This window comes from Dermacentor albipictus, chromosome 1 (assembly GCF_038994185.2).
Source record: "Dermacentor albipictus isolate Rhodes 1998 colony chromosome 1, USDA_Dalb.pri_finalv2, whole genome shotgun sequence".
Taxonomy (NCBI): domain Eukaryota; kingdom Metazoa; phylum Arthropoda; class Arachnida; order Ixodida; family Ixodidae; genus Dermacentor; species Dermacentor albipictus.
In genome coordinates, this window is record NC_091821.1 from 101,248,200 (window position 1) to 101,270,829 (window position 22,630).

The 22,630-nt window shown below is 48.5% G+C and overlaps 1 pseudogene; it reads left to right on the forward strand.

Moving 5' to 3' along the window:
* LOC135906165 (sterol carrier protein 2 pseudogene) overlaps positions 1–15,717 on the forward strand; it is a 33,849-nt pseudogene extending 18,132 nt beyond the window's left edge.
* The last annotated feature ends 6,913 nt before the right edge of the window (positions 15,718–22,630 follow it).

Below are 22,630 nucleotides of genomic sequence, written 5' to 3' on the forward strand. Positions count from 1 at the left end.
GCACGAGCCCGCGGGGGCTACGGAGTCGTCGCCGAGCGCACCTTGAGAGGGAATCATCGGCTGGCCGCGATCTTTCCTCCTATCGCTCTCGGCCTTCGAACGACGAGAAACACTTCCTGGTATCGACATTGGCGATCGCGGTCCGTTTGAGCGAGGTCCGGCGTGGCGCAAGCCTCCCGGCCTTGCGTGCTGTTGACGGCAGTATGCCTGCAGCAGCACGTACACCCATGCTGACACGTACACCCATGTTGTCATGTAGGCTGCGATCATAATACTGCACGGTGTGCACCATATCCACCGCAGTGGACTCACACGCGTCTTGCCGGTCGGCAGACACTACGGAATGTGGCACGCAACACGTAGAGCCAGGCTCGCGCTTTACCTGTTTTGGTGTCCTTGGAGGCAGGCATAATTCAAGCATGTGTCCAGTTTCCTCCATTCGCGAGTTAGGGGTACGCGTTTTCGTGTTACCCGGCGGTCTCGTGTGTCTGGTCTGCCGTTACCGGGCTGAGACTCAGAGAGTATATAGCGCTAGTCTACAAGAATATGCTGTATGCTGTATAGAAAGGCAGCCGGCATGCGTTGCCGCGATTATTTTTCTTTTTTTGGGTGAAAGGCACTGAGCGAGTGAGTGAGACTGGTAACCAGCTCCCACAGCGTTTCCCATTGCCCATCGTCGTGGTCGAATTAGGAGTCGCCCTAGTGCCGCACTGGGGCAGCTTGTAAATTTCTATATGAGCTCTTAGTTATATCAGCTCGATAAGTGGGTTGCCCCTTGTGCCACTTGTCTGTTTCTTCTCTCTTTCTTTTTTCTTTATTTTTGCGTGCCGTGTGGTGAATTCGCAATCAGTGCAATTAGCCTAATTGTGAAGTGGCGATGATGACGCATTGTTGATAACTGTGGTCACCTCATGCTCGCATCGCTGCCTCGACGCACATACCTATAGTATTCTCGCTATTTTCGTATGCTTAGTGGATACTGTGACTTATCATGCTGTCGCCTTGTACGAGCATTGGACTTTTTAAAGAGATCATTTAGCTCTCGCAAGACACCCCTGAAAATCTCACGTTGGCAAGGGTGCCTTGTGAATTGCGCATTTTTTAAGGGTGCTCACCTCACACAAAACTAAATGTTTCACAGCTGTATATGAGGGGTGATAGAGAAATAAAAGCACCATTGTGGGTGTAATTTTATTTTAGCATTCACAATGATTGGCGCAGCCTGAATCGGCTTAAGGTGCTCTCAAGTGAGCGCGTTGTTTCTTGCCTTCCTAGAGAACCACTGAAAACGTTATTGATATATATATATAGGTGAAAGCTCTAGAGCAGACATATTTGTTCAGCATGGGAATACCCAAACAAATGTAAAGTTTGAAAACCGTGGTAGCAATTAACAATTTTTGGACAGGTTTGCTCACTCACACACCTTGTAGACCTTACCTTACGACGTCATATTTCACACATCAAAACCAGCTTTGTTGCTGTTAAAACGTTTATTAAAATAACCATACAAAGTTTCCGTCCACAGGAGCTGGATCCATCAGGGCGAGGCGAACTATGCTTTACGCGATACAAGCCTTGAAGTTATCGATGGTGTCATTTCATTTATTTATACCCTCAAGGCCCAAAGGCATTACAGAGGGGAGTGGTATAGGATTCAGAAATAGAAGAGAAATGCCTGGTTATAGAATGTTAATAAAACGAACATTATCTTGCATGGACTTCTTGGTTTTACATGGAATTCCTAGTTATGCAGTGTTAGCTAATGATTCACGCAAACGGACAATGTGTAGGGGGTGCATATTATACGTGACGCGAAAACAAATACTTTAGTAGGAAGGAGCAGCAAAGAACAGAGCGGGTGCTAATAGAGCTTAGCGCCCACTCTGTTCTTTCCTATAACACCCTCCTACTAAGTATTTGTTTCCATGTCGCGCTAATATATGCCGCCTAGACGTGAACCGACTCGCCAAGCAACATATTCTACAGGGTGATCATGTTTAAGCTTTACGTAGAGAGAGAGAGAGAGAGAGAGAATGGAGAGGAAAGGCAGGGAGGTTAACCAGATATGAGTCTCCGGTTTGCTACCCTACACTGGGGATGGGGGATAGGGGTTAGAAAGATGACAGAGAGGAAAACGCAAAAAAAAAACAAAAAAACCGAACGCGCACACATGGAGACACACACACAAAAAGCGTTCCAATTAAAGTCGTTCACACAGGCCGGTAGATCGCAAGAAGCGCAAAAGCGCTTGCACGGCCTTCTTCTGTGACGGTAGGTCCTTTCGATGTTGCAGAATTCTTTTTTCGGACAGCGGTTCGTCGTCCAGTTGGTCACCAAGGAGGCCAATTCCTGTTCTGGTGAGGGAGTGTCTTTTGTTGAAGCTTAGTGGGTCTTTCTAATTTGGTTGCACCTGGATTAGTATAGTATAACCCCACTGGCTCTCAGCATTTTGGCGGTGTCAGGCAAATATATATATATATATATATATATATATATATATATATATATATATATATATATATATATATATATATATATAGGCTGCTTATCTGTTCTGATTATTCTTCCAGTGCAACTAAATTTATTAGCAATAAGCGGCTCTTTTGTCTTTTGCTGCGATAAATTCAGTTTAACTCGTTCACAAAAAAGTCATAATTTATAGGGTAAATGTCCGTAAGAGTATCATTGACCAAAGATTTTAGACTCAACTAATTAAAGGATTTAGCTATAACTAACGCCGTGACACTCTTTCGCAGCAGTGAAAAAACAGGCCTGCCCTAATTGGTGTTTACGGATTAATTATTTTCGAGAGAGCCTGATATTTTTTTCTGCAGTTTAATGCTCACAAGGTGATGACAGTGTGGGGGGGGGGTAGCCGAAGCGTAACGTTCTGCGGTGACTTCTATGCATACCTCTGAGCGACTTTACCGAGCGACTTACATACCTCTTTACTTTACATACTTTACATACTTTACATACCTCTGAGCGACCTTTACCTCCAGACTCGGCCTGCGGAACAACTTCCGCACATTCCGTGTCATCTATCGACATGGACTCCTTTGCCACCGCACAACTTCGTGACCCATGGATCATTTCTCTTTTCGACTATTTATCTGGATCATCGACCATCCCTGTATCCCGAACCCTCCGACGCCAAGCAGTTCATTTCACCATTCGTGACCAGCTGCTCCACCGACGCAATTACACTCCTGAAGGCCGTCGGTGGCTTCTGGTGATTCCCCGGAGCTTAAGGTCACAAATATGTGCCTCTTTCCGCAACGATCCGCAGTGTGGTCACGCCGGAGTTTTCAAGACGTACGAACGAATTCGCCACCGCTGCTACTGGTGCGGCATGTACAATTTTGTACAAAATTTTGTTCGGTGCAGTCGTGACTGTCAACGCCGCAAATCGCCGCCTTTACGCCCGTCTGGTGCCTTGCAGCAGCCTGTGCCCTGCCACACCCTTCGATCGCGTCGGCATCGACATATACGGCCCGCTTCCTATGACACCAGACGGCAATCGGTGGTTTGTAGTTGATGTTGACCACTTGACACGGTACGCCGAAACTGCTGCTTTACCAAGTGCTACCGCGCGGGGTGTAGCCTCTTTCGTCCTACATCGCTTCATCCTTCGACACGGCGCACCTTGAGAACTCCTCAGCGATCGAGGTCGCGCCTTCCTCTCCGAAGTTCACAACCTTCGCATGTCGCGTGCGGTTGTGGGTTCGGTTCCCACCTGCGGCAAGTTGTTTTTTCATCCACTTTAATTTCCATTAATTTATCATTACTTGATTTCATTTATTAAGCACATGCAATTTCCCCTTTGTTGTACTTGGTGTCATTGTTTGCTGGCTTCTCATTATATCACTAATAATTATCGGGTCCCTCGGTTAACCCCCTTTCTTCTCGTTTATATATATATATATATATATATATATAGAGAGAGAGAGAGAGAGAGAGAGAGAGAGGGAGAGAGAGAGAGTTGTATATATACACCTCACAACGTCATTCCTAAATATATTCTATGGTGGAATGCAAGAATACTCGTATGAAATGCTTTGGGTGATAATGTAGTGCGAGCACAAATGAATGCAGTACGCAGACAAGCAAAACGAAGCGTATATTGTGATGAATGAATGGAGGTGGCGGTGAACTCGCACCCGTCAGAATGCTGTGGAACTGCAGATGACGAAAGCATATGATTTCTGATCGCGCTGACTTATCGCGCACGTGACGCTAATGCTTGATTATGGCAAGACGGCGAAAGATTCTGCTAGCCACTAGGGCATGGTAATCGGCGTGGCAAGACAGACCAGAGGAACTGGCTTTTGCATCCGTTCGTATACACACAACTTCGTCGCAGCAGAAGGGATCGCCATTGTCCTCGCCATCTCGGCATCAAGATAGGATAAGGAAATATATATTCTTACATATTGTCAATCAGCTTTTATAGAGCCTATACGTGAAAGGCCTATCTGCATAAAGCAGCTTGCGATATCATCAACATATCTATCTATCTATCTATCTATCTATATATATATATATATATATATATATATATATATATATATATATATATATATATATATATATATAGAGAGAGAGAGAGAGAGAGAGTTGTTGCAGTAATTTTGTTTTTTCATGAGTCATGTGCTCGTCCGCTGAGCCAGGTCATCGTGCCTGTGAGTTATTGTGCGGTTGTATGTGTAAATCACAAACAAAAAAAAGGCAGCGGTATTGTTTCTTTGTTTGCTTGTTTTAGTGGTAGTTTTTACAAGTTGAACTGCGGGGGGCAGCGTTTGGCAGCACTTTTGGTTTCTTGGAACAAAAACTAAGCGTAGCTTTTACGTGCCACGGCTTTGCATTTTCACCCAGATGCCGGATGAGGAAAAGTAGAAAAATAGGTCAACTTGAGCGCTCAGTTGTGTATTTTATCTTATCTGCTCTAAATAATGACACGTGTACTTGTTTATCTTTATCGGGAGACCATGTTTCACCGCCTAACATATGTTATCGTACAGAGCAGGATGCATCTGCATGTACCGGAAGTTTCTGCAGTGTTATCGATGGTTCCATCCACTGTCTGTGACCGAACCTTGTGTAATATGATTGCACGTATGCACGACTCGAATAATACAGAACTTTGTGGAAGACACGCGGGTCCCAGTGATTACTCTGGAACATTCGACGACTTATTTATAAAAACGGACGCGCTTTACCCGCTGATCAGATTTCGACGATCGCCGACTGTGTTCGCCGCTGTCGCCGTTCTTTAAAGGGTCCCTCACCACGTCTGGCCATTTTGAGCTGAAAAACGCAGAGCATACATTGCGCGATAACGATCGTGTCTGCAAAGTGTTACATCGCTACGCACCGCGGAAAGATCTGAAATTTCAAACCCAACTCCGTTTTTCCTTCTTCTCGCGGTCGGACTGTGACTTAAGCCGGACTGTGACTTAATCGTGCCCCTGCGGCTACGTAATCATGTCCACAGTGACGTCGCTCGTGGTGACACGTTACTTCGAGAATTATTCAACACAACATCTGTTATCCGTGCGATATCTGTTGCTTAAATTGACGAATCTAAGTTTAGAGAAATAATAAAACACACAAACGGAATGTCTGCGTGTTTTTGTTTGACTTCGCACCGAAGCAAGAGAGATGTACTTCGGCTTCGTCTACTTGTTCGTGCGGTCACGTGCGCAGGTACCGAAACTATGCCAGTTTCTACCGTGTTCCAGCGCCGTGATCATGCTCTGCGATCCGCTTGCCCTGCCTCAGTATTCGTGTAGCACTGAATTATACCGCTAGTCATGTTTCCTTGTGCACAGCGCGCAAAATCTTGCGCTGCGCGAACGAGACAACAGCTCGCACGCGACGCCGTCAGCGGAAGTGCGTAGCGCCGAAAAATAAAGTGAGGAGCAAAAAGAAAATATGAAAGCCTTTCTGTGGTGTATGCGCCACGCGATCCCCGAGGTCCGGTGTGAGAGAACGCAAGGAAGGAATTTCGCTTGCGTAGGCTAGACGGGGCGAGTGGAGAGAACGTCTTGCTTGCCAGTGGAGCCCGCCTGCTGAAATCATGGGTTCGCGGCACTGAAATATTTCTATCTCGGCTATTAATGAGCCGATTTGAAAAATCTTTGCGACAGAACGCTCCCTAGAGGAGACGTAACAACTTCCAGCGTATAACCGAAATTTTCTATGAGGCCTAGTGAGGGGCCCTTTATATGTAGCCTGTTTTTGTGGGCACAGGTTCGCCCAATAAAAGTGAGTTTCGTCTTCCACAGTATTGCTACTGTGTTCTTTATACGTCACTACCACGTGACTATAAGGTGTTTATGCTTTCCCTTCCGCAGCTTAAACTCATGCATATGAAAGCGCGGGACTTTCTTCAGAAGCGCTCTTGCTTGTGCGCCCTTTGCTTCCGTAGTAGAGTGTATACTAGAATACTCCATGGCTTCCCCTTCATTGCCACAGAAACCGTGGCACGATGGAAATGTTTTGCCCGCCAGTTCTTTGCACGCCTATCGTACTTCGCTTTGCGCGCTTCGTCACGCCACGCTGTTTACGAAAGTGAGAGGTTAATCTTTGTTGAACAAACCTAAGCTGCCGGGAACTGAATGAATATAGGAATTTCTTCGATTTCTACACACAGTGGAAATATATACGTAGAATTGCGGATACTCGGCACATTATATCTAGGGTCCTTCGTGTTCGTGTTTTGTTTGTTTTTAACTCGGTGTAGGGGTGGGGGATTAAAACTCGGGAAGAATTAATTATTGAGCTTGTTCATCTTACATTGCTGAATGCTGAAGAGGAAAATTAGTGCAACAAAAAAATCATTGGCGATTACGATACTCCCTAACGCGCAATTTGAACGCAGCTCTATACGTGCTTTCATTTCGCGATATATTGGCTGGCGCGGACAATCTGTCTCGTGCGGCACGTTGCAAGCGGAGCGAAGTGTGGCGCGACTATCTCACAAATCGGAGGATAGCCAGACGCAGCGCGTGAGTGACACGTGGGTGCTATTCACAGCAGCAGCCGTAAACAGACGTCCGCTCATGCAGCACTTTGTTTCCATATCTGGACGCTGTTATGTTCGACCTGCGGGGGCTGGCGATCTTCGGGGAAGCGACCGTCAAAACCTGCCCGGCCCGCTGCGGCGACTCGCTTTGTAAGGACGACTATGCGCCGCGTCCCCACCCGAGCGGCGCCGGGATGTCTAGACGCAGTCGGCGAACCAGTGGACCAGGAGTTAGTTGATTCACCGTCACCGTCACGGTTTGTTTGGAGCTGGGGAACTCCTGGAAGAAGGTGTTTTGCGGCGCCGTCTCACGGGCCTTAGAAGACGTCAGTCAATGGACAAACGCGGCGGCCACTGTCTGCTGCGTCAACTCTGGGATCAAGAGGCGCCTGCTCAGGGCAAGACCCGTGTCTGCGAAAACCCCCTCACCTCGCTGTGGTCAGTAAAACCTGTGCGGAAATGAGTGTGGAAACCCTCCCCCTAAAAGCCGGGTAGGCTACGATGAGTTTGGACGCTCCGAATTGGTCGAAGGTTGAACGACCGTTTTCCATCATTTAGGGATCTAGGGAGGACAGACTGTTTATAAGCAGCCGTTGTCGGCTCTTCAGTGTGCATTCTCTTTCAGTCATGTTAGAGTGATGAACTGCAACGTTCTCATGTAGATACCGTAAATAAATCCCATATTCCTAGTTCTCGATGAGAACCAGTCCTTCCCTTCAATAACGTCCTCAGCGTGGATGAGTTGGACGACGGCATGGGCCAGCTACCATCTATTTCATGCCCAACCCCAAACATTACAACGCGCTCGCAGCATGCCTTATCGATGGCGTCATTGGTGAACAGAGGACGCGCGCTACTCTGGCGCCATCTCGTAGCGATCGTCACCGCAAAACACGTCTTTCGCGGCACTGCGCTTCTCACGCTTTCGCCATACTCTCCTCCTCCGCATTCCTCCTCGCGCTCTCTTCGCTATCACCGTCCTTCATCCCTCGCTACGCTCCAGGTTCGCTCTTTCATCCTTCGTTGTGCTCGTTTGCTCGGTTACGCCGAGGTACGCCAGCGCTAAACGCACGAATGACTCCTTGAGCTGCGCTCTAAAAGACATTTCATTTCATTTCATTTTATTACCTTAAAGACCCCATTCGGGGTTATTACATAAGGGGTGGTTAACATGTGAACATAGGAAAAGGCAGGTGTTACATTGAAATACAAGTTTCAACAGTTTCTAGAAATTGTGAATGACATGTGATGGCAGCGACATTAATGGGTAGGTCGTTCCAGTCCTTGGCAGCTCGAGGAAAAAATGATGATTGAAAAGTGACAGTTCGTGTTCGAGGACGAGAAACTTGGAGTTGATGGCTGGTGCGCTGTGACATGCGTGAAGATGATGGCGTGACGTAAGGCGGGCGGCTTAGTGAGCTGTAAAAAAATTTGTGATAAAGAGAGAGCGTGGCGATGCGACGACGAAAAGCAAGAGATGCCAAGCTAGATTGTGCCTTTAAGTGTGTAACGCTGATGTTATATGAATATGAAGAATGGATGAATCTAGTCGCACGATTCTGAACAGACTCGAGTGCATTGATGATATATGTTTGATGAGGGTTCCAGATGGCGGCGGCGTATTCCAGTTGTGGCCTGACAAATGATTTGTATGCGAGTAGTTTGACGTGCTGTGGAGCATGACGAAGATGACGCCTCATGAACCCAAGGGACTTGTTTGCTGACGAGATTACGTTAGTAGCGTGCGCATTCCAGGAAAGGTCGTGGGACAGGGTTACGCCTAAGTATTTATAGGTTAGAACTGATTCTAGTGGGACGTTTGCAATTGTGTAAGTAGACAGATAAGGATTACGACGGCGGGAAATTGAAATAAATTTGCACTTGTTAGGGTTCAAGGCCATTTGCCAATGGTTGCACCAGTCCTGCACGTTATTAAGGTCATTCTGGAGAGATGCTTGGTCAGAGATGTTAGTCACAGTACGATAAATCACACAGTCGTCAGCGAACATACGAATAGGACAAGATACATGCAGCGGAAGATCGTTAATGTATATTATGCACGCAGGAAGGGAATGTATACATCGCACGTATAATGTATACATCGCACGCAGGAAGGGAAGATAAAGACAAGCGCTTGTCTTTGCCTTGCCTTCCTGTGAGCATTGTCTATTTGTTGCGCTAATTTGTCATGCTGACACTTTCTATGTGCGATGTTTTTTCTTTGTGTGCTAATTTGCCTCTTCGGCAAGGGTGAATCTCTGGTGCTATATTTAAAGATGAAAACTGGGGAGAAATCGGGGTTATGTTGTCTACAGTCCAAAGTTCGGGATTTTTCTGGCAAATTTCACAAACGATTACTACCGACAATGGTCGACTTTAGGAGACAGACGGTTTATTTAAATAAGCGAAATCACGGATGCGAACGAACATTCAATGGCAATGAAAGTCGCCCGCAAGTGATGTGAAGAACTTTTCAAATTCTCCCCATCAGGCACTAGTTACACTTTTAAAAGAAACTACATAAAATCGAATAACAGTTGGAAACGTTTTTTGGCGATCCCCTCTTTGTTCTCTACACATTTTTTATACGTTGAGGATGAATAGGCTGGGATCTGACGTATACGTCGCCCCGCATGCAGACCCGAAGCTCGATGCGATTTTTCGCTCGGCCCTCAAAGTCAGCCGCGACTGCCCCCTGCTCATCGTTGGGGACTTCAACGCCGGTCATACTCTGTGGGGATACCTGGGCGACACCCGCAAGGGTAGACATCTAGCAGAAGCCGCGCAAGAGCTGGGCCTCACGCTAATCAACGATACTACCACCCGCACCAGAATCGGCAGCCGAGGTCAGGTAGACACTAACCCTGACCTGACGTTCGTCGTCCACTCGCAAGACTACGCATGGACGAACACCGGCGAAACTCTGGGAAGCGACCACTGCATCCTTCACACGGAAATCTATGCACGCGGCAAGCGTCGGCGGCAGCATCGCTTCTCGGTTACTAACTGGGACAAATTCCGCGAGTCCAGAAGAATGCGAGCCAATGAGGGGTCCATCGCCAATATCTCATCCTGGACGAGCCAACTCCTGGCCGACGTGGAAGAGTATACGGAACATCTTGACCCGGAGGACGCCCCGGAAACCACCAACGTCGACAGCAGGCTGCTCCACATGTGGCAGGCAAGATCGAGCATGCTCCGGCGTTGGCAACAGCAGGGGAAAGATACCAAGCCCTAAAAGAAAGAATCACTCGACTCGACGCAGAGATCTCCGATCACGCGACCGAGGTCACCCGGCAGCAATGGTACCAAATATGTGATCGCGTGAGGGGACGCCTCAGCTCAGCCCGGACGTGGCACCTCCTACGCCACCTCCTGGATCCGGACACCACCAGGGTCGAAGGCAGAAGAAACATGGCCAAGTTAATCCACAGGCATGCTCAGGACCCGGGAACGTTCCTGGCAGAGATGCGAGACAAGTACATCGGCCCGCAACTCAAGACACCGTTACCTGCGGCCTACCAGGGCCGGCCGAACGCGCACATAGACGAAGACATTACGTTCGCTGAGGTGTCGGCAGCCGCCTACAAGCTGCGGACGAACTCGGCGCCGGGTTCGGACCGCGTTACCAACAAGATGCTACGCAACCTGGACGAGGCCGCAATGGAGCAGCTCACAGAGTTCATGAACGAATGCTGGAAGACGGGCGCCATCCCGGAAGACTGGAAGACGTCAACGATCGTCTTTATACCAAAACCAGGCAAACCACTCAATGCGGACAACCTCAGGCCGATTTCACTGACATCATGCGTCGGCAAACTGATGGAGCACGTGGTCCTTGACCATCTCAATGAACACGTAGAAGATGGGGACGAGGTGGGGACTCTATGTTTGGTTTCAGGCCACACCTGTCCTCCCAAGATGTGCTCCTTCAGGTAAAAAGGCAGGTGATGCAACCCGAAAGTCCGGCAGTCGCTCGCCGATTCCGGTGCCTCCTGGGCCTCGACCTGAAGAAGGCCTTCGACAATGTCGCCCACGCAGCGGTGCTCGAGGGCCTGACCCAACTGGGTGTCGGAAACCGAGCGTACCAATACGTCCGAGACTTTCTCACCGACCGGAAGTGCCGGATCAAAGTCGGCGAACATGAAACTGAATTTATAGAGCTGGGGAGCCGAGGCACGCCGCAGGGATCAGTCATCTCCCCTTTTCTCTTTAACGCGGCGATGTGCGGGCTCCCGGAACTGCTGTGCTCTATCCCTGGGCTTCACCACAGCCTTTACGCTGACGACGTGACGTTATGGGCAGCGGCGGATGATCCACAAGCTCTTCAAGAGATCATGCAACGCGGCATCGACGTCGTACAAGCTTATGCGTAGTCAAGGGGCCTGACGTGCTCACCGGAAAAATCCGAATACCTCCTGATCAAGCCCAGCAGAAGTAACTGTCCCAGGGGATTACCACGGCGAAGGCGCTTCCTTGAGCTTAAAGTCGGAGAACTTACCATCCCGGAGCGCCCCAGTATCAAAATATTGGGGCTAGACTTTCAGAACACGCTGCACTGTGGGCTCATGTTAAAGAAACTCCAGAGGGCGACCAACTACACACTACAGCTCATTCGCCGGGTGGCTAATCGGCACCACGGCATGGGCGAGGGCGATCTGCTTCGACATGTGGAGGCATACATAACCAGCAGAACCATGTACTCGACACCATATGTCAAACTCGCAGTCACAGATTTAGCCAAATTAAACACCATGATCCGACGAAGCACAAAGGCAGCCTTGGGCCTTCCGGACCACGCGGCCACCGCAAGGCTAGAGGCCTTAGGCATGCATAACACGATCGAGGAGCTCTTGGACGCTCACCACACAGCCCAAGTCCGTCGTCTCTCGCTAACCCCGGCTGGCCGCACAGTCCTCCGGAAGCTCAGTCTCGAGGCTATCCCCGAAATTACAGAGTACGTTACGATTCCGCGAAAGGTGAGGGGGCATATTTATGCCCCACCTCTACCCCGCAACATGGACCCCGAGTTCCATCAGGGCCGTCGGCAGGCCCGTAGTGAAGCCATTTGGCGACGCTATGGCTCGCAAGATGGAGTGGTCTACACAGACGCAGCCAGACACCCTCGCGGCGACCTCATGACTGCGGTGGTAGCTGATCACAACGGAGGACTGCTAGAACATACAACAATCACGGCTGGCCGAGTGGTGGAAGCGGAGGAAACCGCGATTGCCATGGCCATGCATGCGGACGCAAATACCGTCATCAGCGACAGCAAGCAGGCCATCGGCAATTTCGTCCGTGGTAGAATTTGCAAACACGCGTACCATGTCCTCACACGACGCCCCCTAAGCGGCTTGAAAACCCTCATGTGGACCCCCGCTCACGCGGCTGTGCCCGGCAACGCGTCGGCTCACAGTTTGGCTCGAGATCTCGCGCGCCGAGCCTCGTCCGCGGATGCGGACGGCGTGAATGAGGAGGAGACACACGAGGAACCCTGCGAGACTTATTATGAAATAGCCCATCGGTATCGCTTGAGGCGTCGCGCGCTCCCACGACCGGCCAAGCAACTCGACAAAACGCAAGCGGTCGCGTTTCGGCGACTTCAGACAAATACATACCCACACCCAAAATACATTAACAAAATCACACGGGGCAGGGAAAGCGACAAATGCAGGCTCTGTTCAGAAACAGGAACACTCACACACATAATGTGGGAATGCACCTCGCTCCCGTTCTCTCATCCCCCCGTCAGCAGCGAGACTGACTGGACAGCCTGGCTCAGTTGCGGGGACGTCGACCGACAATTGGAACTGGTGGACTGGGGGGAAAAGGCCAAGCAGACCCAGGGCCTTACTTGAGCCCTAACGCTCAGCCACGTCCCTCTTTACCCTTCCCCCTTTCAATAAAGTTTATCATCACCGCCACCACATTTTTTATCAAAAGAAAAGAAAGAATTCAGAGCCATTCGATTCTGAGAAGGTGGATGACCAGCGGAGCTGTATATATGGGGATAAATATGTTGATAATAAATATGTTGATTGAAAACAAGACATGCCACAAGGAATTTCGTTTTTTCACGATTTCTTGTTGTTTTATTAAATTGCATACTCAATACTTATCTTATTTTTAACCTTCTTTTGTTTGCTTTTTTGGATTTATTATTTGGTCACCAAGGTGACTATCGCTTTATCATCGCTATGATATACGGCCAGTGGCTCTGCGGCGACACTCAAAAGGTTCTTGGCCAATGTGAGGTCTATACACAACCGATGACGCGTTGTGGACAAACTGATATTTGTGTAACATTGAATGCCGAACCTTTCCAAGAGAAACGCCACCAACCCATTTCCGTCTGGCCGGGACACGTGTTTACAATTGCTAGTAAGTACAGCGGGGCGTGGCACTTTTGGAGGCACCGGACATTTCTGCGCAAGCGCGAGTGAGAACGGATGCGATAGAGAAAATCTGAGGGATTTTGCTCCTTGAATATCTGACTTTGCCTAGACACTACGGAGTAGTTTCTTTGCTTGTGTTGTATGCGTAGGCATGCCGGCATTGCGGAGTGCGGTCGAGTTTGTTTACGCTCCGACGCTGGCTGCCCGCGCGGTGAGGCAGTGGGCACGGACGCCCCATTTGGGGATCGCCGTGTCTGAAGGTACGTCAGACAGACTTTCTCGCGCCTACGGCGCTGGTGCTGAGTCAGTGATGCCGGATTAAACCTTGCTTACCTTTTACGGCGCTCTACCTTCAAAAAGACATGGCGAATTTTTCCGGGAGAACAGTGGGGGCCGTAGTAGAGGCCCGGCCTGCTCTCCTGGTGCAGTATCTTCGCTCTTGGCAGGCTTTTCGTAGGCTGCTGTCCGCGACGTTTCAGGAGCATTTTTGAGAGGTCCCCTTTGAGTGAAATAAACGCGCAGCGCCTTAGCAACCGCGGTACAACGCCACTACCTGATGTCACGCCGTGAGGATTGTTGGCTTTCCGTCTAATACCGATGTCTCCCGGACCCCTTTGATCGCGATCGACAATTATCGCTGCAACACGGTCCAACATCGATCCGGATCGAATTTGGGCATCTATCGTCTTGCTGAGCTCAGGCCCGCTTGAGTGGGTCCAAAGAGCTTATCAAGTATGCTGTAAACATCGTAATAGAAAACTCTTATTTTCCAGAAAATATTTTTTCGTTTGTCGTTGTGGGTAATACTATCATCGTCTACAACTCTCAGGACACATAGTCGCCATTTTCAGGATTCGGATCGAGCAATATCACGACCGAAAGTTACCGCGTAGCAGCACTTGATCCGGATCGAGCTCAATGTGCGGATAGGGCCTGACCGCGATCAAAACTGACCGTGTGACACCGGCAATACTTTTGGGCGCCTCCTTGCAGGACCATGGCAGCGGAGCGCGCCGGCCGCCGGGTGTTTGTGGTGGGTGTGGGCATGACCAAGTTCGCCAAGCCAGGCGACAAGAAGCGTGACTATCCAGTATTGGCCAATGAGGCCGTGACAGCGGCACTGCAGGACTGCCGTATGGAGTACGCCGACGTGCAGCAGGCCTGCTGCGGTTACGTGTACGGAGACTCGACATGCGGCCAGCGCTGTCTCTACGACCTGGGGATGACGGGCATCCCTGTGTACAACGTCAACAACAACTGCTCGACCGGCTCGACGGCGCTGCTGTTGGCCAAGCAGCTGGTCGAGGGCGGCCTGTCCGACGTGGTGCTGGCGCTAGGCTTCGAAAAGATGGACCGCGGCTCACTCACCTCCAAGTACCGTGACCGCGCCAACCCCGTCGAGAAACACGCTAAGGTGCTGGCTGCCACGCACGGCCTAGCGCCGGCGCCCATGGCCGCGCAGATGTTCGGCGCTGCTGGGATGGAGCACATGGCCAAGTACGGCAGCACACGCGAGCACTTGGCCAAGATCGCCCAAAAGAACCACCGTCACTCGGTGAACAATCCCAACGCGCAGTTCCGAGACGAATATACGCTGCAGGAGATCCTCGACTCTCCCATGGTATCTGGGCCGCTCACCAAGTTGCAGTGTTGCCCGACGTCGGACGGCGCGGCGGCCGCCATTCTGGTGAGCGAGGCCGTGGTGAGGCGGCTGCACCTCGAGGCGCAGGCCGTCGAAGTGCTCAGCATGGAGATGGCCACCGACCTGCCGTCTGCATTTGCCGACAACTCGTGCATCGAAATGGTGGGCTTCGGCATGACGCGCAAGGCAGCCCAGCAAGCGTTCCGGCGTGCGGGCCTCACTCCCAACGACGTGCAGGTGATCGAGCTGCACGACTGCTTCTCGGCCAACGAGCTGCTGGCGTACGAGGCTCTGGGCCTCTGCCCCGTGGGCAAGGCGGCGGAGCTGGTGGACCGCGGCGACAACACGTACGGCGGCAAGTACGTGGTGAACCCGAGCGGCGGCCTCATCTCCAGGGGCCACCCACTTGGCGCCACGGGGTTGGCACAGTGCGCTGAGCTCTGCTGCCAGCTACGCGGCGTGGCCGGCCCGCGCCAGGTGCCCGGGGCCCGCGTCGCACTGCAGCACAACATCGGCGTGGGCGGCGCGGTCGTGGTCGCCCTGTACCGCCTCGGCTTTCCCAGGGCCGCCCTCTGAGCGCTGCCTGCACTGGGCCATGGCTGTTCTCCTCCAGTCTGCTAGCACAATAAAAGAGGCTTTAATACGGTTGTACTGTATGCGATGGCTGCTGCTGGCAAGCGCCGACATGTCGTTCACGACATTTGAAGCGTCTGTGATATCGTGACTTGGCAGTTTTGGTACACTTGCTTTGATCTTCTGAGCGGAGCGCAAGGAAAATGGGGAACAGCCACAAACAGCACCCTGCCGCGTGTTTGATATAAAGCAGCCAAAAGGTGTTTCGCTGTAGTAGTAATCACTTTATTTTCATAAATAGATAGAGAAATAAAGGAAATGGAAATGGGGTGAAGTTACTAATGACGCGTGAGCACCCAGTTAGATATAGTTTAGGGGACGCAAGGCGTTGGGGCCCCTAGCGCTTGGGTGCGTTTGCGTTTGCGTACGCAATCAGAAACACGTGATATGTTAGCGACCCCAAACGCAAGCCGCACTGAGGTCGCATGCGCTCGAAGCACCATCAACGTCTGATCGTTGCTGCGTTATCATATTTTTAAATATGAAATCAGGAATATGAAGTAAAGTACATTAAACAATTTCTATTAAAAGTAGTTTATATATATAAGGACGATGTCTGTCGACACAAGGCAAAATATTTATAAGATTATCTAAGCGCCCACGTTACGGCTGAGGCCGAGCCGAAGCAATCGAAACGTACGTTTGGTAAAGTGTAGTTAGACTTCTCGTGCAGCATAATCCGTTGTGGTCTGTTTTGTTTATTTAGAGCCTCCTGCATGCCATGTTCTCCGTCTGTGTGGCGGGATGGGGGGCTTGCATGGGCGGCTTGTCTCGGCTGGTTTCGCTTCTCGTAAGTTCTCGTACACCGCGATAGTCACGTGGGTAACGTGACTTCTTAGTATGGTCCTTAGAATATTGGCTAGTCTACCGTCCGCGCGCCGCTCCGTATGGAGTGGGCGCGACGCCTTTTGAATGAAAGCACAAAGGGCACTGCGAGCAGTCCTACTGTAGTCAAGCGTCAAGCGGAAAGTCAGAGAGGCTGAAATAATCTCATGGGTGGCGGCAATGGAAAAGAAACTTGCCATGGGTAACTACTTACGAGAAAAACACGAAATCAGGAAAGAAACAATTTATGATAACTCAAAGGGAAGCTCATTACGTTTCGAAGCGAGATCAGAATGCCTTAGAACACGCACCTATAAAGCGAGATATAAGAAGGAAGAAGAAGCATGTGTTTGCTGCGGTAAAGCTATTATAATTTTATACCCGGTTTTCAGCTGATTATTTGCTTTTTTCTCCAAACACAAAACGTTTACTTTTAAACTCACCCGCTCAAATTGTTAACTCCCTTATTATCATTATTATTTTTATGCACCTAATTAAACCACCCGATTCTTGGCCAATACCCCACTGTGGGTATGTGCCACGGCCACTCAGGACAACAACAACAATAACAATAGGAAAACTATGGAGCATGTTTTATTAGAATGTGAAGACGTCTGCCCAGCGGTCGATTTAGGCACGAATGGCCTCCTTGAAGCCCTTGGGTTCAGCGAGAGCAGTGGAAAAGTAAACATGTGCGCAGTAGGGATTAGTAAGAGGCGGTTGGAGGATTGGTGGAAAAAAGTAATGAAACGACAAAAAACGGAGACGTACAATAGCGAAGTTCGCAATAGGGGATCAGAAAATCTGGTTGTGGGAGTTCATAGAGTTATTTTTTTCTTTTTTTCTTGTTTAACCTAGGTAGGACATTAGGCAGTATAATAGCAAGAGCTTGGTGGCGCAACCCACCGCCCCGTTCCAAAGGGGACGCTCATAACATCCATCCATCCACCCATGTAGTGCTCCCGCAGGGAGCAGAGTTTCGCGTAACTTTTCCGGCGCCGCTCGCATGGATGGATGGATGTTATGAGCGTCCCCTTCGAATGACTTTGGTGAAGTGGTACAATACACATCATTTTGACACTTGTAAGCCAGTATGACGGGGTGCAGCGCGCTAAACTGCACAAACCGCACGGAAGGGGGCAACCGGCCGGCTCCGAAAGGGACCAGGATATTCGAGGTGCGTTCGCCTTGTTTACACTAAAGCAGCATTTATCTCGAGTGACACTCCTCTACACGCTGAAATGCGTACGCCTAGCATGAGAGGTTGTTCACTTCTGCAATTCTTGGGGTATATGTGTAGTGCGACACGGCCGCGGGACAAAGAATGAGCGATATGTCTGTGTTGCGCTGCACATGTACGCAAAGAATGTTAACTTACCAACTCGCCCAATTCTCTGTGTTTCTTGTACAGTTGTTCTGACTATGCATCTCTAGAACAGTGTACTCAAAACAGAGTAAATATTATCAGATACAATTTGCCCGCTGCACCCTGGTTTTTTTCTACTCTGTCTCTTTTCTTTAGTTTTTTGTCAGCGTTCCGATTTTTCACGTAAGGACGATTGATTTACTAGTTTTCATTGTTTTGTAGTAAGCGAAAACATCGTGCCCCCCCGCTGATGAGACAGCTATGATAGCATGAGCATTTACCACTCGCAATATATTGCTTGTTCGATCGGCCTTAGTCGACGTGAGGAATGTAAAATTCTTTTTTTACTTTTAATAAGAGCCGTGTTATATAGTAAACTGACCTGAGTAATATGAAGTAACATGAAGAGATAAAGCAAAATATGTTGTCATAATACAGTCTGCAATGTGTGAATTTTTGCAAGTTTGCAAGTTTGCCATCTTATGTGATTAGTAAAATAAAAATAACCTATTGTTACTCGTAATAACTTGTTGCCTTTGCAGTCGCTTTGAATTCTGCACCCAAGGCTCCAAGAACCAGTACTCATCCCTTGGCTGCCACCAGCCACTGCTCATCCATTTCGTTGTACTAAATAAGTTTTTATAGAAGCTAGTGCATCTTGAATCGTTTTCCACTTGTAAATTTGCTGCTACGAAGCAGCTGTTAAGTTTGCGGTATAAATCGTTAAAATAAGCTTTGCATAAAATGCGCGCATGCGAACATTTGAAATGCGTTTAAATCTACGTGTCTGTACAGCATATATCGAAAACGTGCAGCAGTTGTAAACGACGGTTAGTGATGAATGACGGTCACGATTAACGGGCAATGACATAACTGCAGGCAGGATAGTTCTTTTGGCGACGATCATTATTCGTCTGGTTTCGGCAGCCAAATGTGCTCACATAATTGTGCACCACACTTGTGTGAAGTTTTCTTTAAACACCCTTTAGAACATTTCTTGCCTTCCGGCCTCCGCAAGAAAACTTCATATGCATGCTGAAAAACATTGCACCACTTTTTGTTGCAAGGTAATGCGCGTTTGCACGCGAGCTTTTGAGCTGTTCGAGCCACGGGCGTAGTCAGCGTTTTATTTCAAGGGATTGAGGGGGGTTAGTCCTTATATGCACGTTCGTGCGAGTGTTTGTATATGTGCGTGTATATATGTACATCCAAGCAAAAATTTCGGGGGTTGGTACCCCTTCCGCTACGCCAATCGTTCGAGCGTAACGTGTCATCTTGCTTAGCGCTTGCGAACAATTGGCGCATGTAGCTTGCGAGCAGCAGACAAAAGAGCAAATGGAACACCGCGCGGCATTTGCCTCGTGCGCGCGCGAGGAGTGGCTTCACTGCAGAGCAGGAGCATAACGGCGGACCTATGCGCAACTCTGCTCCTTGCGGGATATACAGGTATATACAGCATATACAGGAACACTTATCCTACTGCTAGGCTCTTCGCTGTCGTTTGCTTGGCTGCCTGCATGCACCGCGGTGGGTTGACGCGGGTGGGCTTACATCTTCTGCGTCTCCAGTTTTTCACGAAGTCTCTCGATAATTAAAGGACAGCAAAGAAAGAAAAGCTAGAAGATTTGAAAATGAAAAGATGAAAATAATTGCATTTATGCAATTGCGTTACACCGGGAACGCAAACTCAGTGGCCTTGGTAATTGTCTTTTTTTAAATAATTTATCTTCTTATTCACGAACCTCTTGCCATTTCTACGGATGTTTTGTGCTGTAATTTGTTTACACTGTTTTCTAAAGGTTCTTCATTCTTCTCTTTACAATTTGTTTTGACTTTGTATTTCATTACATGCGCGGGATTATCGCGCAGCGAAACGTGATTCCGCAATTTTATCTATTGTCGAAACATATTCGATTGCTCGCTCTGGCCATGCGCGTTATCAACATTACATATCGTGTCATTTCCTTGCATAACATCAGCGCCTGCTTCGCAAATTTTATTTTTTTCTTCGTTTTGTTTACTCTTTCCATTTGCAATTTCATCTATTATTATGTGTTGATATTTGTTCTCATTGTCCTTGCTCCCCCTTGACTGTGAGTGCTTTCTAATTGTCTTGTATGGGTTTTGAACGAGCTTGGGTTTGATTTCTATTTTTACCCTCTACCGCCAGATCGCACACTTGTACCTCATGTTGGTTATTAATGCGGAAACATTATATGGCTCATGAGGCGGAAAATCAGGCGTTGTCGGCGTTGGTGTGACCCCGATAGTTTAAAAAGTCAAGTGAGCCAATCGAGGCAGTTGATGACGTCAATTAATTCCAAGTTAATTTAGGCAATGTTAATTAAGGTAGAGTCAGTTAAGGCAGAGTGAATTAAGGTATGTTTAATTAAGTTAGAGTTCATTATGGTACTTGAACCCACACCATTGGTAGGAGTTGAACCCACGGCCCTTGGTGCTAAGGTGAAATTAATTAAAGTACAGTTAATTACGATAGAGTTCATTCATCAGCCTGTTTTATGCCCACTGCAGGACGAAGGCCTCTCTCTGCGATCTCCAATTACCCCAGTCCTGCGCCAACCGATTCCAACTAGCGCCCGCGAATTTCCTAATTTCATCACTCCACCTAGTCTCCACCTCCACCTAGACCGGGGTTGTTGGAGAAGTATGGGAGAGGCCTTTGCCCTGCAGTGGGCGTAACCAGGCTGATTATGATGATGATGATGATGACCTAGTCTTCTGTCGTCCTCGATTGCTTTTCCCTTCTCTTGGTACCCATTTTGTAACCCTAATGGTCCAACGGTTACCCAACCTGCGCATTACATGACCTGCCCAGCTCCATTTTTTTCTCTTGATGTCAATTACAATATCGTCTATACCCGTTTGCTCTCTGACCCAAACCGCTCTCTTTCTGTCTCTTACAGTTATGCCTAGCAATCTTCGTTCCATCGCTCTTTGCGTGGTCCTTAAATTGTTCTCAAGCTTCTTTGTCAGACTCCAAGTCTCTGACCCATAAGTCAGCACTGGTAAAATGCACTGATTGTACACCTTCCTTTTCAATGATAATGTAAGCTTCCAGTCAGGAGCTGGCAATGTCTGCCGTATGCGATCCAACCCATTTTTATTCTTCTGTGAATTTCCCTCTCATAATCAGGGTTCCCTGTGATTAATTGACCTAGGTAAACGTACTCCTTCACAAACTCTAGAGGCCGACTGGCGATCCTGAACTCTATTTCCTTTGCCCAGCTATTTATCATTATCTTTGTCTTCTGCATGTTAATCTTCAACCCCACTCTTACACTCTCGTCTGCACTGTTGCTGAATAGAACAATGTCATCGGCGAACCGAAGGTTGCTGAGATATTCGCTGTCGATCTTTACTCCTAAGCCTTCCCAATTTAATAGCTTGAATACTTCTCCCAAGCACGCATTGAATAGCATTGGAGAGATTGTGTCTCCTTGTCTGACCCCTTTCTTAATAGGTATCTTCCTACTTTTCGTGTGTAGAATAAGGTGGCTGTGGAATTTCTGTAGATATTTTCCAAGGTATTTACGTAAGCGTCTATACTCCTTGATTACGTAATGCCTCTATGACTGCTGGTATCTCTACTGAATGAAATGCATTTTCGTAATTTATGAAAGCCATATAGAGAGCGTTATTGTACTCTGGGGATTTCTCGATAACCTGGTTAATGACATGAATGTGATCTATCGTATAAAGTATCCCTTCCTGAAGCCAGCCTGTTCCTTTGGTTGACCAATCTCCAGTGTTGCCCTTATTCTATTGGAGATTATGTCGGTAAATATTTTATATAATACTGGGAATAAGCTAATGGGCCTATAATTTTTCAGTTTTTTAATGTCTACCTTTTTGTGGATTAGTATAATGTTTGCGTTCTTCCAGTTTTCTGGGACCCTTGCAGTCGATAGACACTTCGTATAAAGAGCCGCCAGTTTTCCAAGCATTATGTCTCCTCCATCTTTGATTAAATCGACTGTTATTCCATCTTCCGCTTTCCCTCGTTTCGTGTTTTGCAAGGCCGTTTTGACCTTATCGATAGTTATAGGAGGAGTTTCTGTATGATGCTAATTACTGTTTCTAATTGAGGTATCCTGACTCCTCTGGGTACTGTACAGGTCAGTATATAATTATTCCGCTGCTTTTACTATATCTTCGAGATTGCTGATGATATTACCCTGCTTATCCTGCAGTGCATACATCTTGGTTTGTCCTATGCCAAATTTCCTTCTCACTGATTTCAGGCTGCGTCCATTCTTTACGGCTTCTTCAGACTTTCTCCCGTTATAATTTCGAATATCACTTATTTTCGCCTTGTTGATCAGTTTTGACAGTTCCGCGAGTTCTATCTTATCTCTTGAGTTGGACACTATCATTTTTTTGTCGTTTCTTTTTGTCTTTTTGTCGTTCTGTGGCGGCGCCACGGTCGAGGGGGGAGCGTGAAAGAGAGGAGAAACGAAGAGGAGTGAAGGCGGAGGAGGAGAGTGTCGGTACTTTACGAAGTTTAAAGGGCTTTACATGAGGATAAAGCCCCTTGATAATTTGAAAGCAGCAACTCTCTCCTCCTCATGGCGCTTTCCTCCTCGATTCTTCCCGCCCGCCGGCTGCGCACGGCACCCTTTTTCTCCTGGGCTCCCGCGGACGGGCCGTAGCATTCGATGGAGGCGTGTAATTTTGGGCTAGTTGCGTGCCCCAGTGGTGTTGAAAATTTTCAGAAA